General features: G+C 43.1%; 1 non-coding gene across 1 annotated transcript; it reads right to left on the bottom strand.

Annotated features, from left to right (window-relative positions):
* Positions 1–9,898: 9,898 nt before the first annotated feature.
* On the bottom strand, positions 9,899–10,085 carry LOC142361277 (U11 spliceosomal RNA). The gene has a single exon (XR_012763872.1). It is a non-coding gene; the product is annotated as a U11 spliceosomal RNA (small nuclear RNA).
* Between the last annotated feature and the right edge of the window lie 12,302 nt (positions 10,086–22,387).

Raw genomic sequence — 22,387 nt, 5'->3', positions numbered from 1 at the left:
TGACTTCTAAATACAACACTTTCTATCTGCAAGATCACACTATCTCGAAGTCTGCCAAAGGAATCCTTATACATGAAAATGTTGCATTACGATTGAGAGATGGCCATAGCTTTTGAAGGTGAGATTAGGGGTACGAGTGCATGAAATGTCCAAGGAAACTTCACTTCTCACTGATCTCTGAATTTATCCTTACCTCATTATGAGAGGCTTCTGTAATGCTACTGCTGTTTGCCTGCAACATTTGCTTTTCTGAGTCCTCAGATGGTGTTAACCTGTGGTGAGACCTAAGCAGAATGTGAGACAAAGCACAGGTTGCGGCTGAAGTAGGTTGTCGTGTGACCTGATAAGGCCCTGAATTCAACAGAGTTGCACTGATTTATGTGCTTGAGAGGGCTGGTCTACCACAACAAACATACATCAGGACACACAACTGTCTGGAGTTACAAGTGTAATTGCATACTATTACCATGCCCTGAAGCAACTTTATGTAGACACCTCTTCTTGGATTTGCTCTGTGAATCTGGGACACTCGAGTAACTAGGAAAGGAAGATAGGAGCTTAATAGCAACTTTGTAAACTCTGTTACCTCTGCAAATCCCAAGTGAATCTGATGCAGTTCTTCCTATCAACCTGCAAACTTCAGTGTCTATTATTCATTACGCAGCAGTCACTTCAGTATATTAATCTCTGGCATTTCTACTTTACATTAGCAGGTCCAGTAAAAGGGCACAAAAAGTGCTCAGCGTATCCTGTTTGCAGAGTCAGCCCAAGTATTGTTCCTCTCTAGCACTGAATATAACTGAGGATGCAGTGGACAACTGAGGCATCCAGACTCTGCTTGGGCTTAAGCCACCTGTGCAAGAACAGTACTCATTTTTAACGATAAAGGCAACCATGAAAAGAAAAACCTGCCCATATGCTGTTTAATATGGATGTATCACACATGGCAATCTCTGCCCCAGGTGTATCTGAGCTGTTAAAGCAAACTGTGTTTCTGATTAACAGCTCACTTTTCTCTCTTAATTACAACTATGTACTTCTTGGAAAAAAACACTTCAGAGACTATTTTAGGAAAGACAGGTAGGACTGAGAAAGTCAACACTGGTTATCCATCCACATAGTGTTTCTTCTATGTCCCTGCTTTTGGAGACGTGGATGTTTGAGGCATTGCTTGCAAAAATGATGCTACAGCAACACAGCTGACTTGACTGGATAAAGCTCTGAAAGCACATACAATTGTGGTACCTGCAGAAGGCAGTACTTCTAAGAAAGAGAATATTCTGCACCAGCTTCTGAACAGAAAGAATGACTGAGCCTCTTAGATAATTAGGGGATGATTAGGGGACTGGAGCATCTCTCCTACAAGGAAAGGCTGAGGGACCTGGGCTTGTTTAGCCGGAAGAAGAGAAGACTGAGAGGGGATCTTATAAATGCTTACAAATATCTTAAGGGTGGTTGTCAAGAGGATGGGGCCAGACTCTTTTCAGTGGTGCCCAGTGACAGGACAAGGGGCACTGGGCACAAACTGAAACACAGAAAGTTCCATCTGAACATCACAAAAAACTTTGTTACTTTGAGGGTGACAGAGCACTGGAACAGGCTGCCCAGTGAGGTTAGGAAGTCTCCTTCTCTGGAGATATTCAAAAGCTGCGTGGACATGGTCCTTGTGCAGCCTGCTCTAGGTGAACCTGCTTTAGCAAAGAGGTTGGACCAGATGACCCACAGAGGTCCCTTCCAACCCCTACCATTCTTTGATTCTGGGATAATCTATCAATATTTTCTTCTAAGCCAACATACAGACAAAAAAGGCAACTAGCATGGATGGACAGCCAGAAATATCCGTCAGTTAATCCATCAGATAGTCTTGAAAAGCTGCCCAGAGATCACTGGTTCCTTCTGTCGCATTTCCATTTTTTAACCAGGCGCTTTGTGCTGAGGTTGTGCTGGGATGAGAAAGTCTGGGCTTTGCCCTCCCTTCATACATTCAGTAAGAGCTGCTGAAGAAGGCATGCACAGGCCCTCCGTAGAGGGCGGGGGGAGATGCCAAACACCAGCATGCAACTACAACAGAGGGCCTGATCCTGCCACATCTCAGCATGAAGGTCTCTCCCTAGCTTCACACAGTGAAGTACTGCAGGAAATCTGGAAGGAGAGAGAAGTTTCCCACGAGAAAATGCCTTGATGTTCAAACAGAATTAATGCTAACACCTTTCTCATTGCAAACAGTTTGCAGAAAATTTGAGTTATGATATTTTAGAGAGAGGGAGGAAAGATCTCAAGGATTTCCTTTAGAGGAATATCGTTACTTAGATGTACGCATCTGTGTGTGCATTACACAGCCAGTCACTAATGATAATCTCTACACCCTCCTACACACAAAGCCTGTGGTATCCCTACTGCAGTATCATTTGTTTGAACTTACTGTTCCACGCACAGGTTGCCAAAGTGAAAGCGAAGTGACCAAGGGGGAATTACAGAGTCAAGCATAACAAAGCCTGTCTCAGGCCAAACACACACAGGATGTCTTTTCTCTCAACTTTTGGGCTGGATAGTCTTGTGAATAATGACAGTGGAAAGGAAGGACAACGGCAAGAAGAAGAAAGATAGCATGGTAGCTCCTATCTGCCTGCTGGGTTTTCTCTACAGTAGTACCTAAACTTGAAATCTCTCAAAGACAGACCGTAACTGAGGCCTGTGCAGGGTTTAAAGAGAGAACTGCATGGATCATCTGTAGACCCTACAGAGAGTTTATTTCCCCAGGACCTGCAAAAGCTGACATTGCCAACAGGAAAGAGGCTGTGAAGCCCTATCAGCACAGCCCTCTCAGTGGAAGGCAGGCAGTGCTGCACCCTACTCACATGCCTAGCCCTAAGTCACTAAGACTGGGCTAGGATGAGGAGCTGGGTCACCAGGCCAAGCCAAATGGCAGAATGAGAAACAGCACAAAGGCAAGTGCAGACCAAGAGCTTACATACCAGTGGTGCAAGTGCATCAGCAGGTTATCATCCTCATAGAAGCTGCAGCGGATTCCACCCAGGTGAACCCTCTCACCTCCATCTGCGAGAACTGTGACAAAGAGAAGTAAAACCATTATAAACTTCCTAACTCTGAACAAACTGAGCTCAAGACTATGACCAAGAATAGCTTTCGGATGGTCATTTAGCTGCTTCATCATATATTATTGATAGTCTCTGTATTTTTCATGACCTATGTTCAGTTCTCTTTTCCTTTCTTCCATTGTAGTCTTATTGGTCTTTTTGCAGATGCAGAATTAGCGCTTCCAGCGTTTCTGGGCAGTTGTCTGTGGTGGCTTGTGCAAAGGGAACACTTCTGCCTGTACAACAGGAGCAGGCCACGCTGAAGAAATGGTTCACAAAACATTTCTCCCCATGTGCATTTTTTAACGAGTCACATGGATATTCTAACATCCTGTCCAAGTATCTGCGTCTCTGGCCATCCCCTAGCTTACCTCCATGACTTCATCTGAGATCACCTCCAGTGAAAGCCTTTTCTTCCACTTCTTGCCTGTTACCACTTTTGAGGCTGCCAAAGGGGCAGTTGTGCTAGGGCAGCTAATTTTTTTCTAGAGATACTGCTTTCATCTCTACAACTGATCAAACTGGGACAGAGTTTCAATCTAATCCCACCTCTCTTTGCCACTTATAAATGAATGGCTGAAATTTAAGACAAGTTTGGCAACCTGCCACCCCATCGATTGTCTTTGGGTGAAGTGGAGGGGAAGTATTGCTGGGACAGTGTTTAATCCCCTGAAGGGATCTCATCCTGCCTGAACCATATGGGTGCTATTGTGTGAGGCATGGACTTTCGGTAGGAGGCATGGGCTTTCAGTAGAAGGTATGGGCAAAGTGTCTATTTCTTGTGCTGATGATGAGTAATTTGCCTTTAGTGATTCTGTGTGCCCAGCACAGGAGAGAATTAGACTGCAAGGTCAGGAGCTAGGCCATGCATAAGGTTGTCTATATGCAGCTTAACTGTGTTTATGAGTATTCTGGGTGCTCTTTGAAATGGTTTTCACAACCTTCCTTTTTAATACCTCAGGGGATAAAAGCCAATGCAATGCATATGAAGAAGAAATGCAATAAAAAGCACATAGTGTTTTCACCTTTTGTCTGAGTCTATTCCTCCTCGCTTTAAACAACTTTTAAAACAAAATGGTACATGACTGTTTTTATAGTAATTACATCTTGTTGCATGTTTGCAGGAAACCCATCATGCTTTAAAAGCCCTCTGCAAACAACTCCTCTTCGCTTCCTTATAGAACAAGAATGCTGGTGCCAGCATTTCTGTGCTGATCTGCAGTCAAAGGGAAAGCATGTTCAGACCAGTCTAGCAGTAAAAAATTACACTGAGTTTTGGCTCAAGCTCCATGAGGTAGCTCCAACAGAGCTGGAAAAGATCTACTTTTTCCCTGGAAGCTTTGGCATCCCCTTACAGTGTTTCTTTAAGCCTGTCCTGATGTTTCTCAGAAGCAGGAGCACGTAGGAGAGTACAGATGCATTCAGCAAACACTTGCCTCAGACCAGCCCAAGGCTTTCTCTTCTCTAGATACATACACACTCTCCAAGATCAAAAAAGAGGAGAAAAGTGACTTATAAAGTCATACAGATGGGATAATAATTCAGAATATCCACCTAATTCTGCTTCCTCGGCTCTAACTTCTCCAGGATCGAAGAAATGACTTTAGCTTTGTTGCCCTGAGATGAAGCTCTTTGAAATCCAGACAAAGATTTCTATCTATTTCTCCAGACTTAAAAATCTCTTTCCCCACTTTCTGCAATACTTTAGCTGAATGACACCAAGCTGACAAGTGGAACTTTTGTTTAAGGCCCAGACGCCCCAGAGATCTGAAAAGTCACAGGTATTTTGGATACATTGACTGGTATAGCAGAACTAAAGGTGAGAGGTACAGTGTGCCACTGCTTACCATTGTCCTGGGATCATGAAAGGGTGTGTGTAGTATGCCCTGGAAGCATCTTTGTCCCCAAGTAATTTTGTGTTTCCATTGTAGTTTTCTCCAGAGATGTAGATGTTCAAGGCTCCTATGTGCTCCACAACCCACAGCCACCTCATCACTACTTTGTACGTCCTCCTTACCTGTTAGCAGCATCCTTCAGAAATCTCTGGGCCTACATGCAAACTGCAATCTCTCTGGGGCAGCAGCTGTCTCTCTTATGAAACACCTCTTTTCTGAAGTAAACGAAAATTGTTGATTTTGGTCTAGATCCATATCACATCTATGCAAAAGGCTAAAGTTTGAAGACCTTTCAGATACAAACGAAGCCTTATAGGAAAGAATTCGAAGTTGTCATTTCAGCAAAATGAGGTCTGAGAGTGCCTCCTAAAAATGAATAAGTGCAATTGTTGTACTGCATGCCCTAGAAGGATACTTTAAATGCCAGCTGCACTGTGGATAAACATAGGTAGTTTCTGTAACTCCATGTTCACTCTTTAAGAGGCAGTTAGACATGCAGTAGGGCCTTGGTACTCCAGCAGATTCAATACTCATAGTAGATTCAATTTTCATAGTTTATCAGATCACTTGGCTCACAGACTTCACTGGAAGTGATTGCAGGCATGGTTAAGGAAAAAAAAAACATTTTAGTCATAAAGAATGAGAAGTTTACCCTGTAAAATTATATTTAAAGCAGACGACTCAGTTTTAGCTATTGCAACAATACAAACAAAACATCATTCTGTCTTTTGTTGTGAATGCTAAGTCATCAAAGGCACATAAACCTGTAAAGTGGCAGCAAATGTGAACCAAAGTAATTGATCCTAGATTTAAAGAGGTAGAAATAACCAGAGATCTGGACAGGTCTGACTTAGACAGAAGTCAATGTTCAGGAGCAAATTGGATCAGAAAATTCTAACACATCTGGCAGCTTAATTACACAGGTCTCTGCTGTGTTCGCTTGGCTGTGTTGATTTTTTGCCATTTTCTAGGATTTTCAGAGCCTTCAGATTTCCACTTTCTGCATATCACTTATTTTTTTCAAAGAATTCCTGCTCTTTTTCATGTTCCATTTTAAATCAAGTCCCACCTACAGCACATTTTGATATTTCTGAGCTGTCACTTCTACCTATGATTCATTTTTGCGTGTTTTGTCATTCCTAATTTTGCAGTTTCTAGAAGTGACTGAGGAAGATGGCAGGTGATAGAAAGATCTACAGGAGAGAAGGAAGAAAACATCTTGTATTTCTTAGTGAGCTAAATTGCAGGCTGTGACATTTTCAACAGTCCATATGGAGGTGATCAAACTGCCTCCAAAGGACAGCAAATGCTTCCCCACAGACTGCAATATGCATATGTAAGATACTTTAATCACTTATCTTCTATCACCTGGCATTTCTCCTTAGGTTGTATTTCCTATGATTTGGGGATTTTTCAGTCCTTCAAGGCAGAGCAGGGATGTTGAATCACTGGGCTGCTGGAGGTGGTATATTCCTCATACTGAAATGGACAGTTACAGTGGAATGCTGAAAGATATTTTTTATTGCTGTTGTAAAGCTTTAAAGAAAGATCAGTTCATAGAAACAGACTATCCAGAAACTTCTGGATTAATGTCTCCTTAGCTACAACAATTGACCAAGTAATTATCACAATATCTGAGCTGAAATTAGATAAGAAAACTCAAATCTCAAAGATCCAGAGAACTAGAACAGGAAAACATGATACTTCAGGCACTGTGAATCATCTTGAAATCTTGCAATAATTCTGCCTTACTGGGATAACTCTGAGTTCTTGTATGCATTTGGGTCCATCTTCTTTCCTTCTTTTTTTAAACTGGGGAGTCTCTGATCAATGTCTCATCTGTTTGCACTGTCATACTGAAATGTAAACTATTTCCCTTCTTTCATCTGCAGATTGAGAGGGCACTGTGAGGATCCAATCAAGCCAGATACTAGTTCCAATTCATGAGTCTCAATACATGTTCTGGTTCGGCTGCAGCCGGCAACAAAAGCGCCACGCGGTCGCCCCTCCCCCCGCCAGGGTGCGGAGGAGAATGGAAAGAAACAGGCAGAAAACGGTGGGTCGGGATAAGGGCAGTTTAACAGAACAGCAAACAAAGGGAACAGCAACAACAACGATACAGAAAAGGGGAATACACAAAACAAACCAGCAGAACAGAGCCCGCAGAAGAGAACCGCCGCTGTGCCCTCCCCAGCCGCAAGTGAGTTCCCGCCCCCAGCTCCCCCCCACCGGAACCCAGCATGACGGCACATGGTATGGAATACCCGGCTCTGTTTGGCCAGGTTGGGGTTGGGTCAGCCTGACCGGCTGTGCCCCTTCCTGGATTCTGGTGAAAATTAACCCTGTCCTGGCCAAACCCAGGACAATACATTAGCTAGTCTCACAGCAATCTCATTTTGCTTTTTAGATGCAAGCTCTAATGACAACTGTTTAAATTTCACATTGCTTTCTTCACTGTCAGTTACTACATACCTCCTCTTTCTGACATGTCTTGGAACTGTTCCAATACAAAGTGTAGGCAGGGTTGTCATTAGCAATTTGACATATATACACATGATGCTTCTACTGCATCCTGGTCTGTACTATCCTAGCATAATTAATCAAACTTGGCATGTCTCTGCAGTAAGGAACATATAATAGGGACTGCTAGCATCTAGTCAACACCAGCTTCTTTTCAGGACTGTTCTCATTGAACTTAATGGGAACAATTTGTTGTCAGCATTTCTGAAAGTCAGTCTGCTCATACCCTTAGAAGCATAGAATCATAGAGTCGTTTAGGTTGGAGGAGACCTTCAAGATCATCGAGTCCAACCATTAATCTAATACTGTCAATTCCACCACTAAACCATGTCCCCAAGCTCCACATCTATACATCTTTTAAATACCACCAGGGATGGTGACTCCACCCTTCCCTGGGCAGCCTATTGCAATGCTTTACAACTTTTTCAGTCAAGAAATTTTTCCTAATACCCAGTCTAAACCTCCCCTGGTGCAACTTGAGGCCATTTCCCCTTGTCCCACTGCCTGCTACTTGGGAGAAGAGGCCAATACCTGCCTCACTACAACCTCCTTTCAGATAGTTGCAGAGAGCAGTAAGGTCTCCCCTGAGCCTCTTTTTCTCCAGACTGAACAACCCCAGTTCCCTCAGCCACGCCTCGTAAGACTTGTATTCTAGCCCCTTCACCAGCCTCGTTGCTCTTCTTTGGACAAGCCTCAGCACCTCAATGTCCTTCTTGTACTGAGGAGCCCAAAACTGAACACAATACTTGAGGTGCGGCCTCACCAGGGACAAGTACAGGGGTGACGATCACCTCCCTACTCCTGCTGGCCACACCATTCCTGATACAAGCCAGGATGCCGTTGACCTTCTTGGCCACCTGGGCACACTGCTGGCTCATGTTCAGCCAGCTATTGACAAACACCCCAAGGTCCTTTTCTGCTGGGCAGCTTTCCAGGCACTCTTCCCCAAGCCTGTAGCATTGCATGGGGTTGTTGTGACCAAAGTGCAGGAGCCGGCACTTGGCTTTGTTGAACATTATGCAGTTGGCCTCATCTATCCAGTCTGTCCAGATCCCTCTACAGAGCCTTCCTACCCTCGAGCAGACCAACACTCCCACTCAGCTTGGTGTCATCTGCAAACTTACTAAGGGTGTACCAAATCTGCTCATCCAGGTCTTTGATAAAGATATTAAACAGAACTGGCCCTAATACTGAGCCCTGGAGAACCACCACTCATGACTGGCCGCCAGCTGAATTTATCTCCATTCACCACCACTCTTTGGGCCTGGCCACCCAGCCAGTTTATCCATCTGTCTTAACATGAAGCCTTAGAAGCAGAAGCTGCTAGGAGATATAAATCCAGTGAACACCATGACATAGACATCTGTAAGCAGGATTCCACTTAGCCCACATTCTGGAGAAGCAGCCTTACCTCCAGTGTTGTGACAAGTGGGGCAGTTCCACCTGTCCAAACAAAACGCCGCCTGGAGGTCCTTGAGAGAGATCCACCTCCAGGATTAGAAAAGGAAGCAGAAGACCAAAGTTGTGCTGCTCCTATACTACAGAGACCTGCTCAGAGATGTGGTTTGTTAGCCCAAGTGCTGTGACATACTGACGTGACTGTATTAAGTTTCCAACACCTGACCTGCATTTTCTGCACAGTGCTCTCCTGTGTGAATGCCATATTTCTAGGGTCTTGCATGCACTTACACATATGTTTGCGTGTTTGTTTTGTCAGACATTTCCCCTGGAAAGCAGTTCTTCACAGGCAGATGTAGAAGGAGATAATAGCTAAATTGGTAATGTTGCCAAGCTATTCATGAGTTGGAAACCAGACTCCCAGCCATGGTAAAACGCTAGTATTTTTCATCCAGATGAGGCTGCTGCTCAGAGCTGGAATGAATAAAGCATAAATAAATAAATGTCTCACACAGTCACGAAATGCTTGAAAATTGAGTCTTTGAAAACCAATCTGAATGCTGGTTTTGAGGTGAATTATTCAGCCTGAGATCTGCTACAAAACTGAAGCAGGTGAACTATTTTTTCTGCATGTCACCACACTGTAATAGAACAGACTTATTTCCCAAGTATCACTCAAAAGAATTCCCAACTCACTAAGGTAAAGACCTACCACCTGCAAAGGCAGACAGTTCTCAAACACTTTTGTGTCCCAGGGACCGAAATGGACAGAGGTGAATCAGCTTTTTTAAAAAAAAAAAAAAAAAAACACATGCAGGAGAAGAATTTTAGCTTCAGCTAGAAGAGCTCCAGCACAGGCTTTCCACAGGGTCACAGCCTCTTTTGGGCATCCACCTGCTGTGGCAGGTGGACATGTGCTCCACCGTGGACCTCCGTGGGCTGCATGGGAACAGACTGCCTCACAACAGTCTTCTCCAAAATTCTCTCTGGGGCACTGGAACGGGTGGTTACTGGCGACCCCAACTGCAAAAATTGTGCTTCTGAAATCTCTTGATGTCAATTCCATGCTCAGACCATTTCTAGAGAGGTAACACAGCCATTAAAGGATATCACAGTTTTCTCTATACAAATAAAAACCTTGAAACTTTCAGAAAGTTGAGTCAAAGCCCTTTGCTGTTTGTGTACAAAAGCTTCATGCACACACTAATCTGAGGATGCTGATTTCAGCTGCAAGGTTAAAGGCAAAGACGTCTTTGTTTTACTGAATGCCATAGTGCCTACTTATTACATTAAAGGTTGCTTCATTTACAAGCTACAGCAACTTCATAACAGGATCTTTTAACCATAACATTCTTCTTTTTTTTCCCCCTCAAAATGTCACTCAGCAAGTAAAACTAGATCAACCATGTCCACTTCTGTCCTTGTGATTAGTTTTCATGGCTGGAGTTTTGTATTGTGCTTAATGCCTTGGCCAAGAATAATCGAACATGCCTAACTCATCAAACTTCGTGCTTAGACCAAAACACCAGTTATGTAACACATAGAGAATAAACATGTGCTACAGGTTGAGGACCGAGTATGCATTGTCTTGGTTCAGAAACCCGTCCTTTATCAGCAGAAGTCTTGTGAGATTAACGACACAGTTCTGATGGAGAGCTAGTGCAACAGAGAGACAATGCAGAGAAGAATGTGCACTCCTTTTTTTCCTCTGAAACTTCATATAAGCTCAGTTAATTCTCTTGCAGAATGCCAGTTACTGGAGATAATTCTCCTTTCCAAGATAATATGCAGATTACTTTCCAGGAAAAACTCACTCAGTGCTGTTGAAGGACTGCAGAAATTATTTCGGGGAAAAAAGTCTGTTTCACCTCGTCTTTCAGAGACTGCATCAACCAACATGCACGTGACTCAGAAACACTCTTTGGAAAGAAACAAAACAAAATCCAACCCCATTTTTCCAAGGTTTTGATGTGGAGGATCCTGACAACAGAATACTAGAGTCTCAAGTACCTTTCTGCCTTTTCCATGTCAGTGAAATGCTAACTTACCGCACGAAGCACCTGCCAGAAACCTCTGGAGAGTTACCTATGTAAAGATGATCCTTGAAACATGTTTTTTCTAGCAGTCAGTCTATCTTTGTCAGTAACACTGCCAGTTCTCTTTGTTTCCACTTTTTAATGCATCTGCTAGCCTCAAAGATGCCTTTGCATTTCCACTGCTTTCTTCTCATCCGCCCTGCACTGGCAGCTCTTTAAATAACCATGGCTGTTATTTGGTGACTTTTAGCAGAGAGTGCTGAGCATAATTGGCAATATATTTCTCACTAAATTCATTAGGCAAGAGGAATACTTTTTTTGTATTACGTCAGCCCTTACACACAGGACTATCATTTCATTTTCCATTTTAAATTTAAATCTACTTCAAAACTTTCCATATCATATTGCATTAGACCCTGTCATTCTGTGTTACTTACAAATGGCAGGAGGAAATTGTAAATAGCAGGCCAATGGCCTAATTTAAAGATCTGGCAGGGCAGTGGCAATCAGGTTTCTGCCACGGCCATCATCTGGGAGTATTTTCTAAGATCAAATCCTGAGGCAACTTTCTGGAACTTCCAGCCACTACAGTAGCAAAGACTGCTGACTCCTCCAAAACCCACTTCCTGGGATGCTGTTTTTACCACTTTGTAAAGTTCTCTTCTAGCACTTGGAGGTACTCTTCATTTCTTCTCAGTGTCCTTTCAGCAAGTCCTTGATCTTCTTGCTTGCTCAGTGGGGATGTTACGGGTAGATGACAAACACTTCTGCCCCCACCTTCAAGATGTTGGGGACAGCAAGACTGCAAACTGCAATTATGTGCCAGCAATAATGGCTTCCTCTTAAAATATCCCAATGCGCAAGAGGAAGAAATAATCTAATTCTCTTCATACTTTATCAGATGCTGAAGACATTAACTCAGCAAGAGAAGGCATTAGGGAAGGCAGAACTAAGCACTCTTGCCTGTCCTAGGAGGCTAAAATTGACTGCTCTGACTCATCTCAGCTGCAAGCTCTGCTCTGTTATACAGCATCACTTCCACTTTCACCCACATTAACTAGAGAGACAAGGTCTCTTGGCCTTGCTCTGGACTAGCACAGCACTGCTAGAGCAGGGGGATGGGCACCTGTGATGTGATGAAACAGAGTTTCACGTTGCTCGGAGAAGTGAGCCGAGTCTCGGGCACTCAGATGCACTCTCTGCTGACTTGCTGCATGCTGGGGAGCCTTCTCAGCTGTAAGCCCTCCCTGGGTGACACTTCTCCCAGCCCTGATATTTCCAACACCAGCCCTTCAACAGGCTCACACTGTTTTGTGCCAGCCTACCATAGTTGCTAGCAGGTTCCTGGCCCTGGAGCTGGGAGTTTCTTCAGTCATCTCAGAACTTTGCCTTTAAGATTCACCACATCTGTGGGTGAGAAATGTCTTACATTAATCAGTTTCAGGCCAAAGCAGGTTAAACTGAAATGCATGGAGAAGTATTTATTTCCAGTCTACAAAACAAAAAACCCAATTTCAAACGCTTATAAAAGACAAAGTTGAAGAAATGAAAGATAAGCTTGGACAAGCCTCTACTATTCAGATCACATCTGAAAGGTTAAATGTTTGCACTCCTAACTCATTTCCAATCATCTTCCTGTTGAAGGCTGCTAACCTTAACAGTTCTTTCAACTAATCTCCCTTTTGAGGCAGGTTCTCCAGCTCTGTCAAATTCCATTCTCCTTTTGGGTGCCCATCAAATGTATCCTGTCTTACTCAACAGATCACAAGAAGAGGATTAAAACTAAGGAAGGAAATGGAAATGTGATTTTAAGGGACCAGTCACTATTTGTTGTACTTGACTGGCCTACTAGCAACTTCTTGACTGAGTGAGAGGTAACACTTCTCTCTGTCCCACAGTCTCATGTAATTTTATGCATACATTTCAGTATGACACATCTTCATTCATTGAACCCTATCACAGTTTGGAAATTAATAAACACAGACACTACAAAAATCCACACGCATGTAGCTCTTACTCAGGCCAAGCACTGAAGCAGTCAACAATTTGGGGGAAACAGTAAATATGGGCTGACTGAATCCCATACCTGGCTTTGAAGGGAACCACAAAATCGATAGTGTAGGTCTTCCATGTTCCACACTTCCTAGTGCTCTGCTTCTTAGCATGTGTATGGATACTCTGCATGCACAGCTTGAATTGCCAGTGTCATTTTCCTTCTGCCCAAAGGCTTTTCATCTCTCATGGTGTTCTACGTACTGACAATGCTCTCCTTTCCACTATCACTATTTATTAAGGGCCAAGACAACCTGTATTTTCAGCAGTACTGTTGACTGAACAGCCTGTGCCCACTGTGGTTGCCCTGTTGCATCCCTGTGCTGCCGACACACCACTGTCGACAAGGCCTGTCAGAGAAGTAGGGTAGGAAAAGGATCCAGCCTAAAACTGTTTTTTCAGACAGCTATGCAATCAGTTGTGCTGATACAACAGGGGGAGCAGCACAGGGTTGTAAGTGAACGTCAGGGAGCAGGACTCTCTAAGCAGCCCAGCCACCAGATACCTATGTGGCATTCGAGTCATCATCACATCAGCCAGCACTTTGCTACGTCAGGGAGGGCCTCTCCACCACAAAGCACCTATGTCACATATTCACCAACAGGAATCCAGAGGGGACTGAGTCAGGGAAGCTTTGAGTTCCTGCCGTGCTGAAGGAATGACAATGGGCAGTAACTGTGGAGCAGATGGGTCCAAAGAGTTGGAGCAGAAGCCGGAAGTTTTGAGGTATATAGAATACTTTTACCTTCAGTTTTTAAGAAAAGCTTATTTTAAATTGCAGAGAGCAAGGTGATGGCAAGACTGTCCACTGCAGAAAAGTGGAGATGGTCTTCATGTCCACTCAGTGTTGTCCCTGCTCTGGCTAATGGGTATCCCTAGTCCTACACAAGCATACCACAGAGACTGGCCAACACAGAGCAGCAAAGGAAGCTATCCCTGGGACTGATCACGGACCGGTACTCAAAAACAGCACTTTGAGAAAAAAATATTTTAAAATGTAACTTTTCTTCACATTAAAGGAACAGAACCACTTTGCTTAAATTTCCAGTGAGGAAAACACCTGCAACAGCTTGCTGAAGAACAGCAAAGACTAAGGCTGAGTTATCTGGAGATAAAGCTGAGCCTGTGTGATCTTCGAAAACTCACCTTACTCAGAAATTCCTTTTCACCTCGGTCTGTCATAACCTGAGGGCTTTTTCTCAGTCTCACTTCAAGCCTTCTGTCCTCTCTGATCATGCAGTAACCCTCCTGCTCTTTGCTTATTTACAACTGTTCAAACATCCTCTACAGCACAACACAGTTTGTGTGCATTTTCCTATTGAGTCTCCTTCTTCTTCCTCCCTGATCTATAGCCTCTGTCTGTCTTGGGAAATGAAACCTAGCAGCACAGGCAGTTTTTCTTCCTGCTTCCATCTGCTGCGGAATACACGTGCTGCAATTGAAGGAGCTATGAATGATGGAGTTTATGTAATTTTAACTTAATGACAGCTGGTTAAAGAGTGATGGGTTAGAAAGGAGAGCACAAAGGCCTTTGGGTGCAGTATGTAAATGAAGTCAGAGTATGTGAAGGACTATGTATTAGGAGAGAAAGAACTTGAGGAATAGTGGAGGTTGTAAAGGGTGAGAGCAGGATCAAGAGACCTTAGGAGGGAGGCAAAATAATTTCTCTGGTGAATCTAAGCAGATACAGACTCTTAACACATTGATCTGTATATCCTAAAGTTTAGTAAAGATCCCTAAAGAGCAGAATAACTGAGCAAGTTAATGCTTCTCTAACTGGGACACTGTCTCAGATCATGGCTATATCATACTCTGACATGACAATGCTTCAGAAAACACTAAAAGCATGGTTTTTCTGATCAGATATCCACCACTTATTTGGATTCAGAATATTGCATGTGAATTCATTCAGTTGTCTGTTGAAGTGGAAAAGATCACCAACAATGTCATTACTAGTCATGACCCAGAAACACCTTTGCTCACAGACTAGACCAATTACCTTCAGATAGATTGGCATTCCTCCAGTTATGAACTTTATTCTTGATTCGTTCATGGCTCCCAACTTAGAAACATTAATTATAAACCAATCAAATGAACTTTAAAAGAGGCAGAAAAAAACCAATACAACAAACATATTTTGATTTCCTGGCTACTCATTATTTATAGCAAAATGGAGACTGGCATTTGTCTAGGAGTTTTTCCACATTACTTCCCATGATCAGTGGGTTTCAACACCTAACCATACAATGACTTCATCACCACAAGGAAAGATGAGAAACACTATTCAAGACAAATAATGCCGCAGGCAAAAATACACAAAGCATGCCTAATCATTTTTGTTATAATGCAGGCTCCAGACTTTACCTTCACAGTTTCTTACTGATGCACCATGTCATAAATATTGTATTTGGCATGTGACACTAAATAATTCAGATGCCAGTACTTAGGGACACAAGAAATGACAGCAGGAAGAAAAGATGACGTGTCATCACTATCACAACCTGTTCCTTCCACTGGCACTTTCTTTAGCTCCCATGTCCTGGCAATGGGTTTTACAACCTTAATACAATTCTAATTGCATTAAGAGGTTTTAAAATATCCCCTCATGGACAAGTGCTGATCCGTGTTGAAATCAATGGAAATTATGCTTATACTGCCAAAATGCATAATTAAGAACAAGATTTATCTATCTTCTGGGAAATACAGCTCATAAGAGGAGAGGTTCTGAGGTCTGCTATACCATCCTGCCTGAGGACACAAGGGCAGCCTAACGAGGGTAAGCCAGGCAACTGTCCAGTCCAGTACCCTCTCTCAAACAATAGACTGGACTGGATGCTGAGAGATGCTGAACTTTCCATGGGGCACCTCCTAACATCTGTGCCGGAGAGTTTTCCCTGCCACAGGTATCATCCAGACAATCAAGACTGAAAGACAGCTGTTCCTCCTGCCCCGTGTCTCAGCGCTTTTAGAGCCTGCTTTTCTTCTCACCACTGTTACATTCCTGTGGCAATAACAGCCACAACTCCTCTAGAGGAATAAACACCTCCCCCCCTTTTTCCTTTCTTTGGGGGCAACAGGGTAAGTGGCGAAGAGGAAATTCAGTTCATGTCCCCAGTGCTTCCCTTCATGAGTAGCCATAAATTATTGCTTCCAGTCCGCTATCTCCACAACAGAAATTATTCTATTAACCTTTACTTTTCCCTTTCCACTGTCACTTTTCCAGGCTAGCAAATCCTAGCCCAGTCAGTCCCGCTTTGCAGGAAAGGTATTCAGCAGTCAGACAATTGCTCTCAACTGATTTTGTTCCCTTTTGTGTCCAGCAGTGGCTGGAACACGTGGGGCCAGTAGACACTGATATATGTGTCTCTGCTCAGCTACTGGAGGAAAAGAACAGAGAAGCTGTTATGTTCTGCACCACTGTGCTTCGGAGGCTTTCGGTTAGCTTCTTGACAATGATCCACAGCTAGAAATACAGAAGCTGAAAGGAAATAGAGGGAGGTGTTAGTATCCCCTTTTTTCCTTTGAAGTCATCCACCAGTGCTACGCCCTTTCCGAAATAGAGTGATCAGACAAGTATTTAGTACAGCTGGTATGGCCATCTAGGGGCAGTTTCTATGCCGTTCTTTATACTTTTCATAGGAACCCAGGAACATGGAATTGAGATTTTATGAGAACTGCCAACAACTGATACCAAGATCCATTTCCAACAGGGTAATAGCCCATTTATAGCCCCATCTTGCATGGGTACAGTGAGAGCTGTTTGCTTTTTAAGTATGTTCACCAGAGTCTAAAGATCCTAGGAGTCCAGGCGTTTAGTGGGTCTCCCAGCTGAAAAGTTATCATGGGCACAGACATTCTCAGCAGCTAAGGAGTCTCAGTATCCAGCTAAACAGTTGGTAAGGTTGTATCTATTTTCCTTGAAAAAAAAGAAGAAACCATTTGTAAATTGCCAGGCTCCATCATAAAGGCACATCTATACTTAGTTTTCAGTGACAGCCCCAAAGCTTAAAAACATATGAGTTACCCTCACACAAAAAAATATCACTGACATTGAAACAGCAAGATGATTGTGTATGGGATTTTCAAACTTTTTTTTTTTTTTACAGTTGGCACAGCTGACTCCACAGAATGGTTGAGATTGGAAGGGACCACCTACAGACATAACCTACTGCAACCCCATGCTCAAAGTACAGTCAGCTAGAACAGGTTGCACAGGATGTTGTCTGGCTGGGTTTTGAATGTCTCCAGGGATGGAGGCTACATAGCGTCTCTGGGCAACTTGTTCCAGTCTTCAATTAACTGTAAAGATTTTTTTTTTTTCTTGTATTTTAATTTGTGCCCATTGTCTCTTGCATCTTCTTCCTGTCACAACTGAGAAAAGGCTGGCTCCATCTTCCTTATTCCCCTGCTCTCCTCCCTCTTCCTCCCCCATCTCCCCGACCCCCACTCGCAGTGTTTCTGCACTTGGAAAAGACTCTCCCGAGTCATGTCTTCTCCAGGCTGAACAGTCCCAGCTCTCTTAGCCTTTCCTCACATGTGAGATGTCCCAGTCCCTTAATCATCTTTGTAGCCCTCTGCTGTGCTTGTCCCAGTGTGTCCACATCTCTCTTGTACTGGGGACCCCAAATCTGTATCCATCATTGCAGATGCATCTCACCAGTGCTGAGCATAGGGAAAGAATCACCTCCCTCGATCTGCTGGCAAAACTCCTCCTAATGCAGCTCAGGGTACAGCCAGCCTCCTTTGACGCAAGGGTACATTACTGGCTCATGTTCGACTTGGTGTTCACAACGGCCCCCAGTTTCTTTTCTGCAAAGCTGCTTTTCAGCTGATCACCCCCAACATTATTGATGCTTAGGGCTATCCGTCCCCAGACAGAGGACTTTGCTTTTTCCTTTGATGAACTTCATAAGGTCCCTGTCAGTCCATTTCTCCAGCCTGTTGAAATTCTTCTGAATGCCAACATATCCATCTGGTCTATCATCTGCGAATTTTTTGAGACTGTACTTTGTCACATCCTTCAGGTCATTAATGAAGGTTTAAACAGCACTGGACCCAGTACCAGCTCCTAGGTTACTCCACTCGTGACCAGCCTCCAGCTGGACTTAGTGCCAGAGATCACAAACCTCTGAGCCTACCTGTTCAGCCAGTTTTCAATCCACCTCACCGTCAACTTATCTAGGCCATACTTCATCGGTTTGTCTTAAGGATGTTATGGGAGACAGTGTTAAAATCCTTGCTAAAGTCAAGACAAACATCATCTCTGTTTTCCCTTCATCCACCAATCCAGTCACCTCATCATAGAAGACTATCAGATTGGCCAGGCACAATTTCCTCTTCGTAAATCTATGCTTACATCTCCCAGTCACCTTCTTGTCCTTCAGGTGCCTGGAAATGGTTTCCAGGATTATTCATTCCATCACACTCCCAGGTATCAAGGTGATGCAGACCAGCCTGTAGTTCTCCAGATTCTCTTTCTTGAAGATAGGAGTGATATTTGCTTATTTCTAGGCCTTTTTAGCAAGCCTTATTCCCTTTCCAAGCAATTTCCAGGTAAAAAGAGCCTGCAGGTCACTTTTATTTCCCAGTTTCATATCTTCAGTTCCTGCCTTGTGTTCCTTACTCTGCCCCTGGTGGAGCTGTGATCTCCTCCCTTTCAAGACTTAGCACTGTTAAAAGGGACAGAACAGCCATCCTACTGCAAGGTGACATGAGGCAGGAGATGCATCTAATAGTAGAGTCGATATGTTTTTTTCTGCATCTTCTTGCCTGTCCTTCTAGAGAAGGGAGTAAGGATCTTGCCCATTTTGCCTGTCTGCTCTTCTCCAGGAGGTGGACAAGTGGAGCAGACAGCTGAACAAAATTTGAGAGATTGGGCTGATAATTCATTGGAGACTCAAGTTTCTCAGCTCCCTGGAAACTGCCTCCTCCTGGATCACAGCAGGATTATCACTACCTTTGGCCTCTTCCACAACAAAACACAAAGGTTGCAGACTAGTGACTGAAGCAGCTTCCAGCTTACCCTGAGGAGTGGATATACACAGGGACAGAAACATTAATGAAATGCAAATTGAAGCACTGAGAACATGCATTATCAAAATGAGAAATTAAGCACCATGGGGAAAAAAAATCCGACAAGATGACTCTTTATTCTCTCAAAAAGATGACCAATCTTTCTCCTCTTTCAAGTATGAGTCAAACCCTTTGTATGTTTTAAAAAAACCCACAAGACACATGCAAGTGTTTCAAACCCAAAGGGTGGCTTTCTTGGCCAGCTTGGAAATACTATCCTTACTGCCTCTGTTGCCTTCCCTGCTTTCACAGGCACAAACCTGACTTTATTCCAAGAACTCCATGCCAGGCCAGTCCTTTTCTGTTTGCATGATATAAACCTGGCACCAGAGGCCACAAGCAGCTAACAACCAGCTTGGCCGTCTCTATATTACAGCTGAATTTTTTTTCAAATACAATTTTCAAGTCATGCATCAGAACCTACATTCAGTTTGACACTCTTGAAGTATACAAAGCCAAGGACTCAGTACTGTTGCATTTTTTTGTTCTTATACTTTCTAAAATGCCCAGAAGAGAGGTGAGATACTCATTTCTTAACTGTAGAGTTTAGGTGTAGAAGAGAACAAACACTGAGAAACCTTTCCGAAAGTGCTAGTTGTGTAAATTCACCCACATGCCTGTACTTGCAGTATGTTTTTGTTGGCAGAGGAAGGCATTAGGAAATAAAAGAAATGTTGTTTCATGTCTTAAATAAATTCCTGATTCTTTGAAAGAAGATTTTAGGAAAGAAGAAATAAAAATGGAGTTTGGTTTGTGCCCTTCTGATCTGTGTCCAACAGTCTTCTACAACTAGAGTTTGCAGCAAGAGAACTGGAGACAGCTGGGTTTGGATTCCTGTTACACTGGGCACTCTTTCTGTTTTGCTCTGTGAAATACAGAAGACTACACACCAATACAGAAGACTGGTAGGTCTTCTAGGAACTGCAGGATTTCACAGAATCTCCCCACAACAAGACAAGAGTTGACACATTCTCCTGTCCAGCTTGGTCATTTTCGAACCGTTGCAGATCTTTTTCCCCCCTAGTTTTGCCTGTGTTGTGCACAGAAATACAAACATACACATATTGAAAATCCACAGAATGAGCCATTCTTTGTTTTTCCATTCATATCCTAAACAGACACCCATAAAGGAACTTCTGTATCCATGTACATAACATAGTTCCACTTCTTTGGGAAGAAAATACTAAATTACCCTTAACAAAAAATTACTTTGATAAGAACAATTAGCTTTAATAAACGTCAAAGCAAGAGTACTGGCTAGTGTTTTCCTCTCTTGGAAGCTGTGCTAAAAGATTAAACAAGCTACACTGCCATACTTTGAAAGCACCCCTTTTTCACTGGCTTAGGTACAAGATTAATGCAAAGCTATAATCCTTCCACCCTCTTCAAAAGTCTCGAATCATTCACATCGCAGAATCAAAGCATAATTTTTCTGCTTTCCTTCAACAAATGTCCAGCCTGCAGCCTCAGCTGGTATACTGGTCATGCAGATAACTAGACATTTGTGCCTGAGCTCTGCTTGTTCCATATACTAACTTCCCCATTGCATTTGATCACTACCTTAACTGGCATCTCTTTCTCAAAGCCTGAGGAATCTCTTCATCATTGCCTCCAAAAAGGCAAGATATACATATGTATATGAAAAATATATTAATGTATAATATATGTAATATATATATAAGAGTAGTAAAACAAAAAATTAGGTACGCTTTTTACACAAACTGTACGTCCATTTTTTTCCTTACAGAAATACATACTCAGCTCTCAGGAAGAAAAAAGTTTGAAAGAAGGAGAAAGCCACTCCTGACTGAGACTATTCACACATGTTAACATATTGCTGGAAGTTATTTAGATACTGTGGTGACAGCTGAAGTAACAATACCAGTAGAATTCAAAATAGTAAAAAGAATATATTTTCTGAAAGCAACCTTATTTTTCACTCGTTTGTTATCTTTGTACATACTGTTCCTGGTTGTTTCTCAAACTGATGGAAATCTACAGAAGTTGTTAAGCTGATACCCAAGGGAACCTTCTTTCACCCACGGAAGAACCGCAAAAATTTCTGAGAAGTTCCCATCTCCCCAGGGCTCTACAAGCTCTGATCAGCAGTGAAGATGACATGTCTTTGCAACCACTCTAGTCCTCTTGAGCCTGCCCTCTGGGCAGCTAATTTGGAGGTGGCATGTCTACAGTCATAGGCTAACCTATGGATCCTGCAAAAGTTTCCATGCTTTGAGGTTCAGCATTCTGCTACACAGCGGGGTTCACCATCCCAACTTCGGTCCCGATTTCCATGCAAGGTTTCCATGCCAGTCTCTGAATGTGAATAATGAAGACTTTGTGGAGTGAACTGCAAATTGTATCCACTCCAGATATTACCAGAGACACTGCAATGATATTGCCAGATTCAATTCACAGAAACCACCTCATTAATCTGTAAGCAATGCTGACTTTCAGATAGGGGCTTAAGGATTCTGTATCCTGTTAATGATGCCTCAATGCATCCTCTTGCACATTAAATCTCATTAATATTGAATCATATCAATTTTAACAGGCTAGGCCGCGATTAGTTTCACTAGCAGTTCTTCAGGTTTCTAAAACAAGAACAATTAGCAGTTGCTATAAAAGCTTATTTGTGGGTCTTGGCAAGTTGATGCCATGCGCACACATGAAATGTTAACCAGATTAATGATATTGCTTTGTGTTAATAGTAATAATGAAGGAGAAAGAAACAAAACTCAAGTGTCTTGAGTCCCAAGGCAGCACAAAGAGTGCTTCTCACTTCCAGGGTTTTGCTTGTGCAGGTAGAAAAATCGTACTGCACATACACACTTCAGAGCTCCTCGAGCCTGCCAGCCAGAGCACAGAGCCACAGCTATCACACTACATGGTTGTCACAGCTCATTTAAACACTCTGATCACTCATGGCCTGCTAGGCTCGAAATTTCCCGAATGCAAAGGTGACAGACATCTGTCTATGTCACCAGTTTCCTGAGCACAGATCTCTCGGAAGCGGCAGGAGAAGTTCAATAACCAGTTCACAACAAAACATTGAGAAGCAATGCATCAGAGGCACTGACAAATGGCAGCGCCGTTCCGACAGCGGACAACAAGGTCACACATGCAAGTGAAGCTTTGCTGTGAGCAAACTGCAAAAGCCAGCTATGGTCAGGGGCTCTCAACAGAAAAGCCAGGCAAACAAACCACTGACCCTTATTTATCCTGAAGAAACATAAATCTTGTCAGCTATTGTGGGGGTCAGTGCATGTAAAACAGAGATAGGTTCGAGCTTCCAGATTGAGATGCAGATCTGGAT

The sequence above is a fragment of the Opisthocomus hoazin genome, chromosome 4 (genome assembly GCF_030867145.1).
Source record: "Opisthocomus hoazin isolate bOpiHoa1 chromosome 4, bOpiHoa1.hap1, whole genome shotgun sequence".
NCBI lineage: Eukaryota > Metazoa > Chordata > Aves > Opisthocomiformes > Opisthocomidae > Opisthocomus > Opisthocomus hoazin.
This window is presented reverse-complemented; position numbering and strand designations above follow the sequence as displayed.